The 16960-nt window shown below is 38.8% G+C and overlaps 1 protein-coding gene across 6 annotated transcripts in view; it reads left to right on the top strand.

Moving 5' to 3' along the window:
- Ddr2 (discoidin domain receptor tyrosine kinase 2) overlaps positions 1–16960 on the top strand; it is a 126783-nt gene that overhangs the window by 11533 nt on the left and 98290 nt on the right. For 5 of the 6 annotated variants that reach the window (XM_074047625.1, XM_074047624.1, XM_074047627.1 and 2 more), the window contains exon 2: positions 6799–6951. The gene's annotated coding sequence lies outside the window, so the exon portion shown is untranslated. Of the gene's footprint in view, positions 1–3910; positions 3935–6798; positions 6952–16960 lie in introns of those variants that run through there. The other variant, XM_074047626.1, reaches the window with a different exon arrangement.

Here is a 16960-nt window from a genome sequence, read left to right as displayed (position 1 = left end):
GTAACTTTATAAATGAAATCAAACAATTATAAATCAGTAAAGTTTAAATTGAAAACATTATTTTAATGCAACAGATGATGTGGTTTTGTTAAAATTCATCACTATTGTAGAAATGAGAGACAGAGTGGAATCCTGTGTCTCTGGAGTCTGCTCTAAGTTTAATGTGGGGCTAATATTCAAATATACCAATACTCCTGCAGAGAATCTGTATTGATGGAAACATGTTGCACAAATTGTTTCTAATAGTCTCAAGTGTTCATAAGTTCAGGAAAATCAGATCTTAACCGAAACTCTGTAGTAGGCAATTGTCAAATGTCAGCTTTCATGAGATATCGTTTGATAACTTACTAAATTGTCCATTCACTTGAAGATAAGGTTAGCATTGTGATGACATAGAAATTGGCACTAAATGAGTATCTAAATCCAATTATTAATAGAATTGAGGACAGAACCACTCTGCTTAGTGTGTTTATGCTTCAGTTTTCTCCTTATAAACTGGTACTTGCTGGTATGTAAAAAGTCAGATTCCGACTCACACATCTGCTCACAGCACGAAGACAGCCTTGGCTGCTATGGCTGAATAGATTAGGGTGCCCCACGCCATGCGATGACTCAGTTTTCCCACCACTTCTTCTGTTTCTAGATTGGTTCTTGTTTTGATCTGGCTTTAATTTGACATTTGCACACTGTAAACACAAACGAAAAGGAAGATGCTGTATGATGGTAGTTGGTTATTTCTTGCATTAAAATGTCAAATTATAGAATGGAAGTTACAAAAATTTAAAAAAATTCTAGAAGTCTTGTGGATTGTAAGAATTACACTTATACTTTGAGGCATCCTGTGGGCTCTATAGTTTTTGGATAACTTTTTTGATCTGTCCCCTTTCCTTTCAATGTCATTAATAATTAAAAAGACAAATCATAAATCATAATACTTCTGAGGGATGAGTGTCTATTATTCACAAGGATTAATTTAAGCACCTTGTACATGAAATCTCATTGAAAACTTATAATAATTGCATGAGGTAGATATTTTTCATATTTTACAAAGGAGGACATATGAACCTATGGTCAATCACATGACAAACAAGTGGCAGTACCAGAATTTGAACATCTGTGTGCCTCCACTATACATTGTGAATCTCTCTTTTATTGCAAAGTAGGTACAACTATTTCAAAGTTATCTCCTTATGTACTTGTCATTTCTACTGGCCATTGGTTCTCTAAGTTAAGTATGCTTCAGAATCATCTAGAATGCTTTTTAAAAAATGCAGTTCCCAGGCTCTACTCCAAACTTAATGAATAAGAAGTTTTCTGTGCAGTGTCCAGGGAGCTGTATTTGTTTTAGCATCCTCCCTCAGTATATCCTGTTGCAGGCCTGCCTTGGACCCCATTTTCAGAAACACTGCATTGGACATGGTTCTCAAGAACCATGATTGTTTTATTCTGAGCTATTGTCAAGAGAGAACGTGTTCTTGGGAAGAATACTCTTTTGGCTAGACCACTTGGAAAGTTTAGAGATACATTTTTAAATACCACTTAATATACTCAGTCTAGACTCTCCCTTCCAGGAGCCAAGTGTCACAGGAAGCCTATGAGAAGATGAAGGAAAGCACAGCTCTATCTAGAAGAAAAAGTAGTGAAGTTCTCTGGGTCCTCCAGGATGAGATAAAATAAATTTTATTTTCTTTTTCTAAAATTAAGGTCAATTGAACTAGAATGATTTAAATGCCTTTGATGCCCTGTAAGAGGTTAATTTTCCTAGTTTTTGACTTGAAATTTTGTAAGCTTGAAGTGGTTAGATCATCTGGGACTAGTGGTGGATGCTGGAAGGTAAGAATCAGAAGGACAGGCAGGAAGTAAGGAGCAGTAGACAGAGGCTTGGCAGTCAGAGTGCTGTGGCTGGCTCAGGTGACAGTGGAAGATGAACCCAGGGTGGTGGGAAGGTTACCTGGGGGAGTATAGGTTACATTGCATTGTATTGCATAAATGCATTTGATGACATTAGTGAGAGCTTTGGGTGTTGTAGAGTTCGAACATTTCTTTAATCTGAAAGTAGTTGTGGTATTGCTGTAAGAAGATGAGTACTACAGCAGCATGTAAGGTAAATTGCAGGGGAGAAGGAATTAAGTCAGGGAGATTCATTAGCATCTGTTTTCAGGAGTCCAGATGTGATCAGAAGTCCAGAGGTTTCAGAGAGTGGTGAAGTGCATGAGAAAAAGCTACAGTGGATGTGGAAGGACCAACAAGATAGTGTTACTGTCATTGGTGGGCAGAAATAGATCTAACGTTTATTTTCCCACAAGAACTCTTGATTGGAGCTGAAGGCCTTAGGCTTAGGACCAGGGTCCCATGTAAAAATGTCTCATCCTTTGTTGCTGGCAGAGCAGATGGCTCTGGAACAGACAGCAATGATTTGTTTTTTTTCTTTTCTTCCATCAACTGCCTTGTCTCCCTGCCTGGTCCCCATAGTGAGGGCCACTCAGTAGGGTCCTACTGCTTGGGACCTTCAAAAAAAATCTTGCTAATGAGACTTAGGCAGTGTTTCCCAAAGTACAGTCCTTGAAAGCTTGTGGGTTTTTAATAGATAACAACAGGGATGGGGTCAGTGCCAGAGTTCTGTGGTCAAGTAAGTTTGGGAATACTTTTAGACAATTAAACAGACTTCTTTATTGCAAGCCTTCCCAGAGTGTTCCACAGGAACTACTTTCCACTGGACTAAGTTGTCTCTTTAAGAGAGGGGTAGCTTACAAACTTATCAGACCATGGGCCTTATTTTAGAAGAAGCACCTTGAGGAAAGAAGAATGCACAGCATATGTTAGGAGAAATAAGAGACTGGAGAATTTGTCTGAAAAATAAGTATTTTTTTTTTAGAGGTTGGTAGGGCAATGAAAAGAAAGAAGAGGCTGGGATTTGGGTTTGAAATCTACGACTAACTGGAGATCTAGAGGAAGTCATTGAGCTCCTTTTCGCCCCAGTTCCCACAAGGTTTTTATTAGATGAACTCTTAAGGTCCTTACAACTCCCAAAGTATGAGATCATGTATATATTGAGAAGAGGAAAATAAGCTGTGATTTTGCTACATTGGTAATTGAAAGTGGAGGGTAGGGGACAAAGTTAGAGGGAGCATTGATGAGAAGATGAATAATATGTGGTTTGAACCCCTGCGCTAATTATATGGTTTGGCGCAGTTACAGTGCTGGACTGATGGAGCAGAGACAAGTGAAGTTTGTAGTTTGTTCTCAGGCTTCTCTGTACCCAGTCTTGTCATGTGGTGCATGGGAAACTATTACAGCTGCTAAGGCAAGTCTCAATGGCAGTCTCAGTTTTACTATATAGAAGTTGTGAAGCCTTGGATAAATCAGTTGGTTAATGCTCAGAGTTTGGGTTTTCTTCATCTATGAAATGAGGGAGTTGGGTTAGATCAAGAGTTCCTGATGTTTTGTAAAGGATGAACTATCTTTTAAATTGTCCCAACTCTTACCTGGAAAGAGTAAAGGAAACAGAGATGTTTTCTTCCCACTCACCCAACGTGAGTAGACCTCAAGATTCTGTCTTTAAATTAACCTAGAAGGTAACACCCACGCACAGGAAATCAATGTGAGTCAATGCCCTGTATAGCTATCCTTATCTCAACCAGCAAAACCCCTTGTTCCTTCCTATTATTGCTTATACTCTCTCTACAACAAAATTAGAGATAAGGGCAAAATAGTTTCTGCTGGGTATTGAGGGGGGGAGCGGGAAGGGGTGGAGTGGGTGGTAAGGGAGGGGGTGGGGGCAGGGGGGAGAAATGAACCAAGCCTTGTATGCACATATGAATAATAAAAGAAAAATGAAAAAAAAAAAAGATTCTGTCTTTAATTTTCTTCTTTCCGGGTTATCCCACCTGTCTCAGACTTCCCCTACTGCCTTAGGTAGTTGAAGCTCAAACGGGTATGTCTAACACCAAACTCTCATGCCACACTCAAATTTCTACCTCTCTGCTGACTGTGTCTATCTTTTTCCATTTTAAGGAAACCAAATACTTTACCTTCAAAGTCAAACTCCAAACATTCCTTTAAAAACTAATTTCTCCTTTGGTTTTCCCAGGCATTAAAAAAAATAAGGATGTGCTTCTGATCACATGCAGGTTGGAAACCTAGCCTTCTCTGACTTCTTCCTTCTGTCCTACTGTCTGTAGTCATGGGTCAGTCTCAACCCTTATCATTATACCTCCATAGTATTTCTTTTCCCTGCTAACATCATTATTCTAGGTCAGGTTCTAATTGGTCACTCTGACCCTCTTGCTTTCCTTTAAAGCATCCTGCACTCCAGGTTCAACCTCATAGAGCTTCCCATAACCTGCTATCCCTTTCTTCCAAAGCCTTTTCTGTATCACTCATGCTGCGCCCCTGCCAGCATCCACAGCTGTTTTCCCACTCCAGCAATTTCTAGTTTTCTCTTCTATGTGTCTCTTTCTATATGTTCCTGGCCTCTAGCCAATGATTTATTGATCTTCTCACCCTATAACTTATTCAAATTGTTCTATTTTCTTAAACTTTCATTTTTACTCTTTCTACCTAAGTCCTAGTTAAATTTCAAGAGTGAGGTTAAATGTACCTCTTCACTCCATCAATGTCTTTGCTGAACATTCAACTGGTTTGATTTCCCCTTCTGGTAGTACTTGATTCTTTCCTATCTTTTTACTTCATCGACCCAAATGTGTATACTTGTCCCTCTATATTCAAGGGTTACACCCATGGATTCAATCAACCTCAGATTGAGAATATTTTTAACCTCTGATGGTTGTGCCTTACTAAATGTATGCAGATTTTTCTCAACATTATTCCTTAAATGATACAGAATTGCAACTGTTTATGGAAAACTTACATTTTATTATGTATTATAAGTAATTTAAAATACATATAAGGATGTACATAAAATTATATGCAAATACTGTGGCACTTTGTATAAGGGACTCAGATATCCTCAGGGGTCCCGGGGCTGTTGTCACAGGTACTGAGGGACTGCTGTGCATACATTAACATTAACTTATTAAGCTATGAATTGAAATAACAATCTATAAATTGAAATAATGTACTAGCCTTAACAACTAACTTACTAATAAAATACTAGTTAAACTTAAATTACAAAAATGAAATAATATGCAGCAATCCAAAACTAATAAAGTCTTGGTATTCTGCTATCTTGTTTTGTGTCTAGTTTAGGAATGATGCTCAGAAGAGTTTTTATTTTTATTTTTATTACACTATTGGCTTGGTGGAACCATTGGTTAGATGTACTTTGTATCTACTGTGAAATCTCAGCATTTATGAAACCACTGGCTTGCCATGTCATGGCAGGGTGACACCCTTTCTAGTTGGAGCATTGTCTGATGAATAAATGAAACTTGGGCTTTGTTGTAGGACAGACTTAGGTTAGAATCCAGACTTACCCTTTTTAGCTGTGCTACCTTGGGAAATTTAGTTAGAATCTCTGAACCTTAGTTTCCTCATTTGTATATGGAAGCAATAATACACCTCCCTGTCTTTGTTACAGGTGGTTGTTCTACTCCTGATGTAGTTCAAAAGTAAATCATCCATGCCGAGAAGCTCATTCCAACCTAGTGCATTTTCTCTAGGTTCCCTGGAAGTATAAATGTAAACCACACTGGGCTGTGTAATTTCAGAAACATACTTGGAATGCTGAAACAAATGCAGGCATTGTTGGTGCCCATTTTCCTGACCTGGTGAGATGGAAAGGAGAATGGCACTCTTGTGTTTCTCGTTTTGAATCAGACAGATGACAAACACTTAAGAAAATTTCCTTTTTGGTCAGCAAAACATCCTCAGTCATCTTTACTTGCCCATGTCTCCTATACTGTATCTCTAGACATTTTAAGAGGCTAGACCATTGGAGCTCCTGAAAAGCTAGCTTGTTCTAGGATGTAAAATTAGGCCCATACCTTATTTCTGTTCATAGCACAGAAATGAAAGATGGCAATTATTATGACAGTTATTTAGCATTGAGTAGGAAGGTTTTATACATAATTGTAGTTATTCTTCTCAATAACTTTATGAGACAGGCATCATTAGTTCCATTATTCAAATAAGCAGAAAGAAACTCAGTGACCTGTGGGGACTGTACAACTAGTAAATCTCAGAGCAAGGAAGTAAACCAGATGGTCTAAACCACATTAACATTTGAAGCTTTCAATGTGTGTGGACTAAATTAGCTGAATGAGGTGGGTTTTCTTTTGCCACCTTAGTGCTACAGGGAAATAGCTTTCAGGAATATAGTTCATAGATTCTTGCACCCTGCTTTCTTCCCTCATGATGTGACACTAATGACTGTATTTCAAAAGAGGTGAATGTTTGTAAATAGTGTTATATGTGTAGAGTCAGACATTGTTAATGCACAGTTTTCTGAATTAATGAGGTAAGCCCCAACTACTAAAGAGCAGAAATATGGTAAAAGTTAAAACTTAAGAGAGTTCCAAAAATGTAAAAGAATGTCACTCTTACTAAATCTTCTTTGAAAAAAGTACATTTTTTCATAAAAACTATCATTAATGTTAACATAATTGTTATTATGGAATTAATGTATAATAACTTTTTAATTTGTAAATCATTACATACAGGAAGGAATAAACAGGGTCTCTTTGAGGTTGTCTGGATGTGCCCAGTTCCTCCAGGGTTTGCTGTGCTTGGAAGCTTTGTTGCATAGTCGTGGGTGGACATGCCAAGAAGGAGATAAATGTAAATGAAGTAAAAGCTTGTAATAAGATACTGCTTTCCTTTTTTCCCCCATCCATAAAGGGAGATCTACAAGTGGCCTGGGGTTCAGTGCTCTAGAAAGTTCCAAGGCTTGTGGCTTGAAATATTTTGAAGAAGCCGAAACAATTGAAGAGAAGCAGAGGCCTTCTATTTTTGAGGATTCTGCTCTACAGAGAATGCTCTGCACCCATTGAGGTAAGTAGGGCCTGTCACTGAAGTTTTGTCACTGCATGAAATTGAAAGTGGTAGAGGAAGGATGTGTAAACCCCCATTAATACTGGCTGGTGTCACAGGGAAAGTTGAAGACTTGAGTTCTGTGCCTAGAGCTGATATCAAATGAGGAGAAATGTATTGAATTATATAGGAAACCTGATGTTAAATGCCAGTAAACTCCATTTCTGCTGATCCAGTTGTGACCAGCCCCAGATTAGAGGTCAATCCTGGGGTGCCCTGGCCAAGGGTTTTTTCCCAGCTCTGAGTGATTCAGGGCATCTGGCCTCATGGTGGAACTTGTCCATCCCTACAGGACCCACTGGAACCTCTGAGGTTCCTGGATGGATGGATGTTTTCTAATATTACAATTCATTAAAATATATATAAGTTGCTTTCTCTACCAATAATTTGAAGTAACTTGCAGTAAAACAATATACAACCTTCAAAATCTGGATAATAAGACAAGAGTCTGAAATAAAGTTTTGGAGGAACAATAATGTACAATAACAGCTAGTCCAGGAGCACTTATTTCAGATTTGTAGAACACTGAGTTGGGACTTGAGACAAAAGGAGAAGCTTGCTGAGTTTTTATTAGGAAACTTCCCACATGTCAAGGTGTTCTGCTGCAGGTGATTTTTCATGTGAATGGACTTCTTGCTTCATCCTTTGGCAGGCTCAAATCCCACCAGTAAATACAGAGCTGTGACAATTTCATGCCCTCCAGGCCTTCCTAGCCGGGAGCTTATTGAAATCAGAAACCACATTTCTTTCATGTCTGTGTCTCCAGCACACAGGATGCTCAGTAAGAACCCACTGACTTTGCTGTATCCTTCACAGCTTCTGGAATACTTGTTGAATGAATGAATGCTTGAGTAAGTAATGTGAACCTCTGAGTTTTGTGAGTGATGAATGATTATTGGGTATGGGCAAGAGCAAAGTAGTATTTTTTGATATTCCCTCTCTCCCTCCCTCCCTCCCTTCTTCTTTCCTTCCTTCCTTCCTTCCTTCCTTCCTTCCTTCCTTTCTTCCTTCGTTCCTTTCTTTGATAGATCTTGGTAGTGGAAAGCCAAGAGGTCTTAACTAGAATCTTCACAGTGGACATTTCAGAATGAATAATTCATAGCTATGCTTAGCCACTAATCAGAAGCTATTTCAGGGTTTCTCTATTACATTAGATTTCTCAAACATTATTTATCTATGAATCATTCTGCGTTACCTTTCAAGAACTATCATTGTGGTCTTTTCTTTCTCTGCCACCAATCTTAAATAACTATTTTCAGAACTCATTATTTCCATATCCAAGGCACACACTATATATAGTCCTGCCAAGTGAGGCCTGGTTTGGGTGTCCTCCCCTCCCCCCACTTTCATACACCTGGAACTATGGTAAGTACCTCAACTCCTGCAGGTGACAGCCCTTCTGTTTAATAACCCAGGCTCATTCTTTTTCTAGGAATGATGAAACTATTTCAGTCTGTTTAGAGCTTTAATAAGTCTCAATTTCCTTTTCCTTATTAATATTATGACCAAATTGTTTAGCTTTCAAACTGGAACATGGGTGTAGAAAGGGAGAGTAATTAATAGGTAATCTGGAACAGTGAATTGCTCTGTATGCATGGCCACTTACTTTTTGAAGAGCTTGAATCTTTAATGGATACTGAGAGCAGACATTAACTACAGCCTTTGGAGATTAAACCCCTGAGTTCTGGTTAGTTGTTTGCTTAGGGGGTAGGGATTCTGGCATAGATTTCATAGCAATGAGTATTTCTAATAAGTCAGTGGGAGCCTGTCCCATGGTGGACTTTAGAGTTCCCAGGGGAAGATGGTGGAGATTGCCATGACCTGTGTTTATCAGATGCAGGTACAGTCAGCCAGTCTTCCTCTTCCCTCTTCTTTCCGCTCCCTCTTCTCCCCAATGTCTTCCACCTTCCCACCTTCTCCTATTTCCTTCTGATTCTAATTCTCCTACTCTCTCTCCTGTTTTCTCTTTGGTCTTCTGTTCTTCCATCTATTTTCTTCTATTTGTCACTCACACTCTTTTTTTCCTCTTTCTCTTAATATTTTTTCAGGGAGGCTAAAAGAGCAACTATGCCAACATTAATTTCTCGTTGGTAGGGAAATGTCTGTATTTCCAATTGTAGCTTGACTTTCCTTCATGGGTTAGATACTTTCCATGGCAATGGCCTAGGGATAGTCTGTTTCTGATGCATCTCTGACAAAAGGTTCTGTTGAAGTATATCCTAGAGGACATTTTTTCTAGGGCATGGAGACAGCACAACCTGGAGTGTTGGAGGTGGAGGTATCACTAGGAAGGAGTAGAAATTGGGGCTAACTGGTTACAGAGTGGATTATGGCTGTGGTAAATGAGATACTGTGATCTTGTGGCTGAGATTTTGGAATCTGGCTGTGCCAGAACTATTTTAGAAATGGTAGGGTTGTGTACAGGTAATCAGAGGGCCCATAGCTATTGTGGGTGTACCACCAGAGAGGGAAGGGGTGTATTAGAAACTGAGGGAGCAAGCTCTTCAAAGGGAAAGGGAAGTAAAACATACAAAGGTCAGCTCAGACATTTCTGGATGAACAGGGCTCCAGGAATGCTCTGAAAAGCATAATCTGAGGATGGACTTCAGTCATCTAAAAATACAGCTTGTGGGCTAGAGATTAGTAAGTTCTTATTTGTTCATGAGATTCAAGAACTTTGTGTAATATTTTTACTTGCTAAAATAAGAGCAATGTTTACTGAATATCTGTGATATGTAAGGAACTATTGAAGCAGTTTGAAAGGAAATGGACATAAATATATAAATAAGAGATAATCCCTGCCTAAGTTTCTCATGGGCTAAAAGGAGAGAAAAGGAACAAACTGAGAACTACTCTCACAAAGAGGTAAGCATGAGTCAAGAGAGTGACGAATGGTTAAAGGAAGGAGAAAGCACTTCTTGCTGGGATGTGCAAAGAACAAATGCCCTGAATATGGAGGGTGTGGAGCTTGGGCCAAACCTTGGAACTGGGAAGCAATTCAATACACAGAAGGAAAGGTGTGAGTCAGTTGTTATTGTTGGAGCTGACATAGGTGACAAGGACCCAGAGAGACCTGTTCTGGGCATGTGGGGTGGAGGAGAGGGAGCAAATTTCAGTCTACCTGGAGCATAGGGTAGGTGGAAGAGTGACAGAAGATAAAGCTGGGAAGGAGAGCAGCTGCCAGGGTGCAAAGAGCCGTGACTGTGGGCTGGGCTAAGAAATCTGGATGCCATCCTGGGGACTCAGCATCTGCATTGTACATGATCCAAGAGGGAAGGACGACTTTACTTTTGGAGATGCTTATTCTTAATGTCCCTCTTGCTGAGTATGAATACAGTTCTGAGTGAGATTGAAGGTATCATAACAATAAAGCTTCAGGGGGAAATTTCTGGAGTCTAATGTGTGTGTGTGTGTGTTTATTGCATGAAACACTTTGAGCCAGTATTTTCCAAGGTCTCAATTTTTCATTTTTGCTCCCAGTATTTATAGAGCTTATAAAAAGTAGGTTTAAGAATTAGCCAAAGACTTTTGCTCTCAGAGAAGATCTTGGACTGCTAGCAAGAATCTTATTTTCATTGCTTAAAAATTTCTCCTATTACATTAGTTATTCCTGAATTGTTGGTTGTGTGAATAATGTTGTTAGATGTTCCTGACTGGTATGAATCTACTCCAAGTTCTACTTCCAGGGGCTTGGGGCTCCTAGCTCTTCCTTTGGATGAATGATAGGAATCTAGAATCTTCTTTCTCAACACTCACAGTATTTTTCAGAATTTCTAACAGGTTCTTAATTGTCTTAGAAGAGAAATTCATATAGTCTCTTATATCAATTGATTATATGTGGGAGTTTTTGTTTCCCTTGAAAGATTGTGATTCCTGCTTAGCTAAGATCTGAATGTCCATCAGACATTATAATTTCATTGAGCTGACTTCCTCCTCCACAAATTGATTCCACTAGTTGTTTAAAGTAAGTTTGAATTTCCCAAAGATCTGGAAAGAGTCAAGAGAAAGTATGGGACCAAAAAAAAATTTCCTTGTATGAGTTGGGTGGAATCTATATTTTACACCTGTAAACATAGTGTCAGTCCCAACCCACGTAGTGTCAGTCCCAACCCACTTCTGGCTATTCACTGGGCAGACAGATTCAGACAGTGTGGGCTTAGAGTCCTTCTTTTAATTCCCCTGGGGAACTCCACCACCTGTCTCTTATTTGGGATTTTTGAATTGTGAAATGATGGCACACACACGCTCCAAGAATGGCTGCATATGTATGTCAAGCATACAGAGACAGAAGGCAGAGATGTTGGCCAAAGAGCAGGAAATACAAAAGAGGGGCTGGCATGGAGGCATCTGCTCCACAAACATAGTAGAGCCGGAGGTTGTGGGAGGAGAGGCGGGTCCCACGTAATCACTTGAGGATGTGGACACTGTTCTGATTTGCAAGTCTTGGAGATCATGGCTTTCCTTCCAGAACCACATGAGAAGTGGATGTAAGAGAACTGGGATCTTTTATCCTCATCAAGAGTTATCTGCAGCCAAAGAGGTTCAGTGTGGGATTCTATGAGAATCTTTGCTAAAGTCTGGGAGCTTTAATTAGTTCACTTTCCTTCTTTGTCTGCATAGCTCAGATCACAGAGTATTCTGAAAATATGGTAAGTCTTTTCTCCTCAATTCTAGAGTTTGTCTCATCTCTAGCCAATTCTGAGAGTTTGTAGAAGTGAATTAGGGCCTCTTATGTTGACAGTGATTTGCCCTGTGGCTGGGGAGCCCTCATGGAATTTCCTAAGGTGCAATAGTAGATTAGCTCAGCTGGTCAGAATATGGGAATTTCAAAGCCAATGTTACTGTTTGGGCTGACATTGGAAGAAGTAGATGCATAAATTCACTTATTCATTCAATGATTATACCTTGTAACATCTACCATGTACAGAGATGGTGGGAAAAACATGAACTAGAGATTCAGACACATTTGAATTCAAATTCTAGTCTCCCTGTCTATGAACTAATTCTGTAATCAAGTTCCACGTGAGTTGACATGATTCTTGCCTCCTTGCTCTGCCTTCCCTTTGTCTGTGGGTTCAATGGGTAGTTCCTTCTCTCTGCTTTGCAGCAACCTCTGCCTATTGTGTCATCACACCGTATTATGTGTGGAAATCATTAATTCAGGTGCCCACTTACTTCCCTGGATTGTAAAATCATTGATAGAAGAGAGCTCCATTCATATATTTTTTTACCCCTAGTGCCTTAGATATATTAGAAATCAAAGATATGTCTTGCACTGAAGGGGAGTCAAGGCTTAACTTTTCTAAAGTGTGACTTTCTCATCTATAAAATGAAGGTGGTAAAAACATACCTCTGGACTTTGTTGTGAGGATTAAATCAGATAATGTTTGTAAGACTGTTCTGTATGAGATATTCACAGATATAATTATAGTTCTAGTATATGGATTTATTGGAATTTGCTGGAAGATAAGAATAAAAACATTAACAAAGTACATGGAGATGCTCTAGGCTCCTTTTCCTAAACTGAATGATTAGGTAGTAAGAATCTGGACACCTAGGTTTGGGAGGCACATTTTGGGTGATGATTTGACACCAGACAGTTGATCCCTTCTCGTAAGCTCCATGCTTCTCCCACTAACTATATGCTCACAACAGTGGGGACATGTCTCTTCAATTTCTGAACTTCTATATTCTCATAAGCACAACCAAGAAAGTAAATATGTAATAATTGGGTTTTCAGGGGCTCTTCATAGCCAAGATCTTCTGTATCTCAAATCTCCCGACATCCCTGACTTATATCTGTCTTCTCTTGAGAACCTAGAAAATGGATCTATTAGATTGAAAACATAGATTTTGGAAGAAGAGAGTGAGTTGAATTGGAAACATATTGAGTGTAAGATCTGGCAGTCAGATATGCAGGGCTGGAGTACTAGGATGAAATGGGAGCTGGAGCCATGCTATTTAAATTTTCCCATGTCTGTTTTAATATAAAAGTAGAACTCATTGTACAGATCCCATAGTGGTAAGTGCTGTGGTTGACACATTAAAAAGTACATGACAAATATATATTGGATCACTGCAAAATATTGGACCTTTTCCCCTCATGTAGGTGACGAAGAATCATTGCAGATGTTTGAGCAGAGCTGTGAGATGATAAGAATTTTGTTTCAGGAAGACTTGATCTTGTTGCAGTGTATAAAAAAGATCAGAAGGGAAAGAAGCTGGGGTGGGGACACTTATTAGGAGGTCCAGCAAAAGAGCAGACAGGAAGTGAAGAATTTTGCAGCAGAAGCTATGCCAGGTAGAAGAGAGAGGAAGGGACTTTGACTATACAAGTGGCTGGTGACTACAGAAGACTTCCTGCTCTGGGAGGAGCAAAGACCAGCCTCCTGTAGCTTTGGAACAAAAGGCAAGGGTTGCATCCAAGGGAAAATAATAAGAAACACACAGGCCATGAGGATCAGGAAAGCATCATTAATGTTTCTGTTGCAAAACTGTACTTTCCAAAGCCCTGGGCAAGTGTGCAGAAGACTGAGCATAAGGACTTGGGCCCTATACTAGGAAATGCAAAATAATTCACCACCACCCTCCCTCCCCCCACTAATTAATCATAGAAATGATAATATCCAGGAATCTGAGGCCAGGAAAACATAAAGGCTGGGCAGTTTCTGAGGAAAGGGAGGGAAATGTAGGCCTGATGGGAAGATAGGAGAAAGCAGTGATGTAAAAAAGTGGTCATAGACAATTTTTTTTTAGAGTTCATTTTTTTGGCAGTACTGGGGCTTGAACTCAGGGCCTCACACTTGCTAGGTTTGCTAGGCAGGCACTCTACCACTTGAGCTACTCCATCAGCTGTTTGTCATAGACATATTTAATCTAGACTTTTTTCCCTCTACAGATGAATTTTATGGAGCATTTTCTTTTCTCCAAATATGAAATACTTATTAAGTAATGTGAAGCTATTAAAATAGAAGAAACCACTTTCATTCAATAAAAACTCTAATTCTTCCCAATTCCAGAATTGTGTGTGTGTATATATATATATGTATGTATATACTTATTAAGTAATCAAAAATAGAAATTGATCAGACAGGATGTATGAATGATCTTTTAAAAAAGTCCATACTATTTGAATGAGGAATTTCAGTTTTATGAATGTACTCTAAGGAGATAACTCTGAAAAGGACAAAACTTATACACAAAGATATTTATTACAACATTATATACATAAAAGCAACAATCTAATTGGCCAGTTTTGAGGGCATGGTTAAATACACAGATCATTAGCCTTTATAATGTTGGGTTTTGAGAATGTTAGATAACACAATAAGATGGTTATGGTAGTATATTAAGTTAATATAGAAATCACAAAATTATACAAAAGTATGAACTCAATGTGTAGAAAAGTGTAGTGAAAATATGCTAAAATATTAACCGTGTTTGATTTTAGGTGAGGAGATTATGGGAATATTTTTGGTTCTTTATGTAATTGAAACGTATATAAATTTTAAGAAAGGAAGATGTTGTAGGGAAATTTTTTTCTTTCTGAGAGAATAGATGGAAAATCTAAGTAATCCCCTCTCCCTTGGATTCTGAGATTTTTTTTTTTATCCTCAGGAAGATCTTTCCTTTCTTCAAGTTATTTTCATAAATCAGCCTGATCTTGGAGTCAAAAAATTGTAGGTTTGCTGTTTGAGCTCTGTTGAAACATATGGAATGTTCTTGATAACCTACATGAGAAACAATGTCCAAACCCCTTGGACTGGTGTCCACAGTCTTTCTGAATCAAGTTCCAATGGGCCTTTCCAACTTCAATTCCCTCAGTTCCCTACATGTATTTTCTACTCAAATCAAAAGTGCTTTCAGACTTGCTGTTTCTTGGATGTGTCCCCAACTTCCTATTTCTGAATTTCTATTTGTTCCTGGATACAACATGTTCACAGAGCATGTTTTAAAAATCGTAAAATGGATCAGGAGCTGGTTCAGAATGATCATGTTGGTACTGGTGTGTGGTCTTGGCAATCAGTTCATTGGATCTCAGACAGCACACCTGTGAAACAAGGGAGGGTGACACATGGCTGCCAAGGTTACTTGCAGATCTAACCTGGATAAGCCTTGCTCCCTCACCATCCTGGCTGTGACTGCTGCCTGATACAGTTCTTCCTCTCCTTTCTACCTGCCAAATGCCATGGGTCACATTCCATTTCCTTCTTGATGCTCTCTGCAGTGGTTCCAACTGACTGTGACTTTGTATGAATCTTTTGGCACTGCCTTTTATCAATACCATGGCACATCCCAAAACATATCATTTGAATAAAAATTCAACTTCACGGGGTAGGAGGGCATAGTTAAATGAGCTTCAGAGATGAAGATGCAAACTTTTTTTAAAATTAACTCTATAATAAAAATCATTTAAAATTTGTTTAAACACACATATGCAAAAAAGTTTTAAATTAGGCATGTCATAAATGTCAATTTAAGCACGCATAGATGACCTGGAATTCCAGAACAACCATAAATGCAAGACTAATAGACACGTACAAAGACACATAAAAACAACTAGAGTGCAATCATGGAAAAACCCTTTAAACCATGTGTAAGTTAGAATTTTCCTTAGAGTAGCAACAATATAAGTTCAGGGTCTTTAATTTTTATGCAAATCTCTGTAAACTTCCTGTTTTAATATGTACCATCCCTTCCCTGCTAAACACCAAACTAGAATCCAAATTCCCCTGTTAGACAAATTGCAGAAACTCAAAATCAGTTTAAAAGTAACACAAATGTCTCAAAATAGCAAAGTTGCAATTGGAGTTTCTTAAGGCCCAATTCTGAGGCATCTTAATGTTGGGCTTGGCCATATATTAGAAAAAAGACAGAAGGAAGAAAAGATCAAAATGGAGCCATGCATATCTGCATCTGTTCCCTTTATTCGGAACAATTAATCTATACCCTCAAGGACAGATGTCTCCTTACACCTTAACAAGCATAATTAATTAAACCTGCAATGATTTTTATGGAGGTGTAAGATGCAAACTTTTATAAGACTTTTATTTATGGCCCAATAGTGCCCAATCTGTGTCCAAGATGCATCAGGGGAGAGGGACATATTGACTATTTACAGCATCTCTGGTAATCTTAAACACGCGCACACACACACACCCACACACACCCACGCCCATGGTAAGTCTGTTTCTTTATTATGAGTTAGAGGACTTTTTCTTTTAGCTAGTGTATATATGAACTTCACAGGATTCACCAGAGAGTAGTTTCCATTTTTGCCAACTATTGGTTTGACTTTTCTTTCTTTTTTTCTTTTTTACATTTTTATTAGCATGTGTTAGTTGTACAAGGGTTTCATTGTGACATTTATGTATGTGCTTGCAGTGTACCTTAGATTTAAACCCTCCATCATTCTCCCTTAAACTTCATTTCTTATATTCCTAACATAACCAAAGCCCTCTTCTGGTGTCAAATTTCTGCATACACATTGGTCCTTCCTTCCTTTTTCTTCATATCCACATATCCATGTTGGACAAAAACAGTGAAAGGGGTTCAGGAAATTGAGTGTGTACCAAAATGCCAAGAGCGTCTTTGCCATTGCCCAGCACAAAGGGCACTGTTAGAAGGAGGTGATTAGAGCCATCTTCAAACTCAACCTCACAAGAGTAGCCAGGACAGATGGACAGTCCCTAACTGTTTACTCTCTCTCTCTCTCTCTCTCTCTCTCTGTGTCCAAGAAACATTCTTTTTTCCCCTTCTGTTTCTTATAAACAGAGTAAGAGACTTTGAACTGCTTAAGTGTAGAAATTTTGCCTTGTTCATATTTGCAGCTCTTTCTGGAACGAAGTATGGTACCAAACACAGGATAGGAATTCAGTAAGTATTTGCAGAATGAATGAATGAACAAATGAAGGACAAACTGCTTTGATGGCAATTAGCATGGTGTAAAGTATGGAAAGAGAACAGGATC

Source organism: Castor canadensis, chromosome 11, assembly GCF_047511655.1.
Source record: "Castor canadensis chromosome 11, mCasCan1.hap1v2, whole genome shotgun sequence".
In the NCBI taxonomy this organism is placed as follows: domain Eukaryota; kingdom Metazoa; phylum Chordata; class Mammalia; order Rodentia; family Castoridae; genus Castor; species Castor canadensis.
This window is presented reverse-complemented; position numbering and strand designations above follow the sequence as displayed.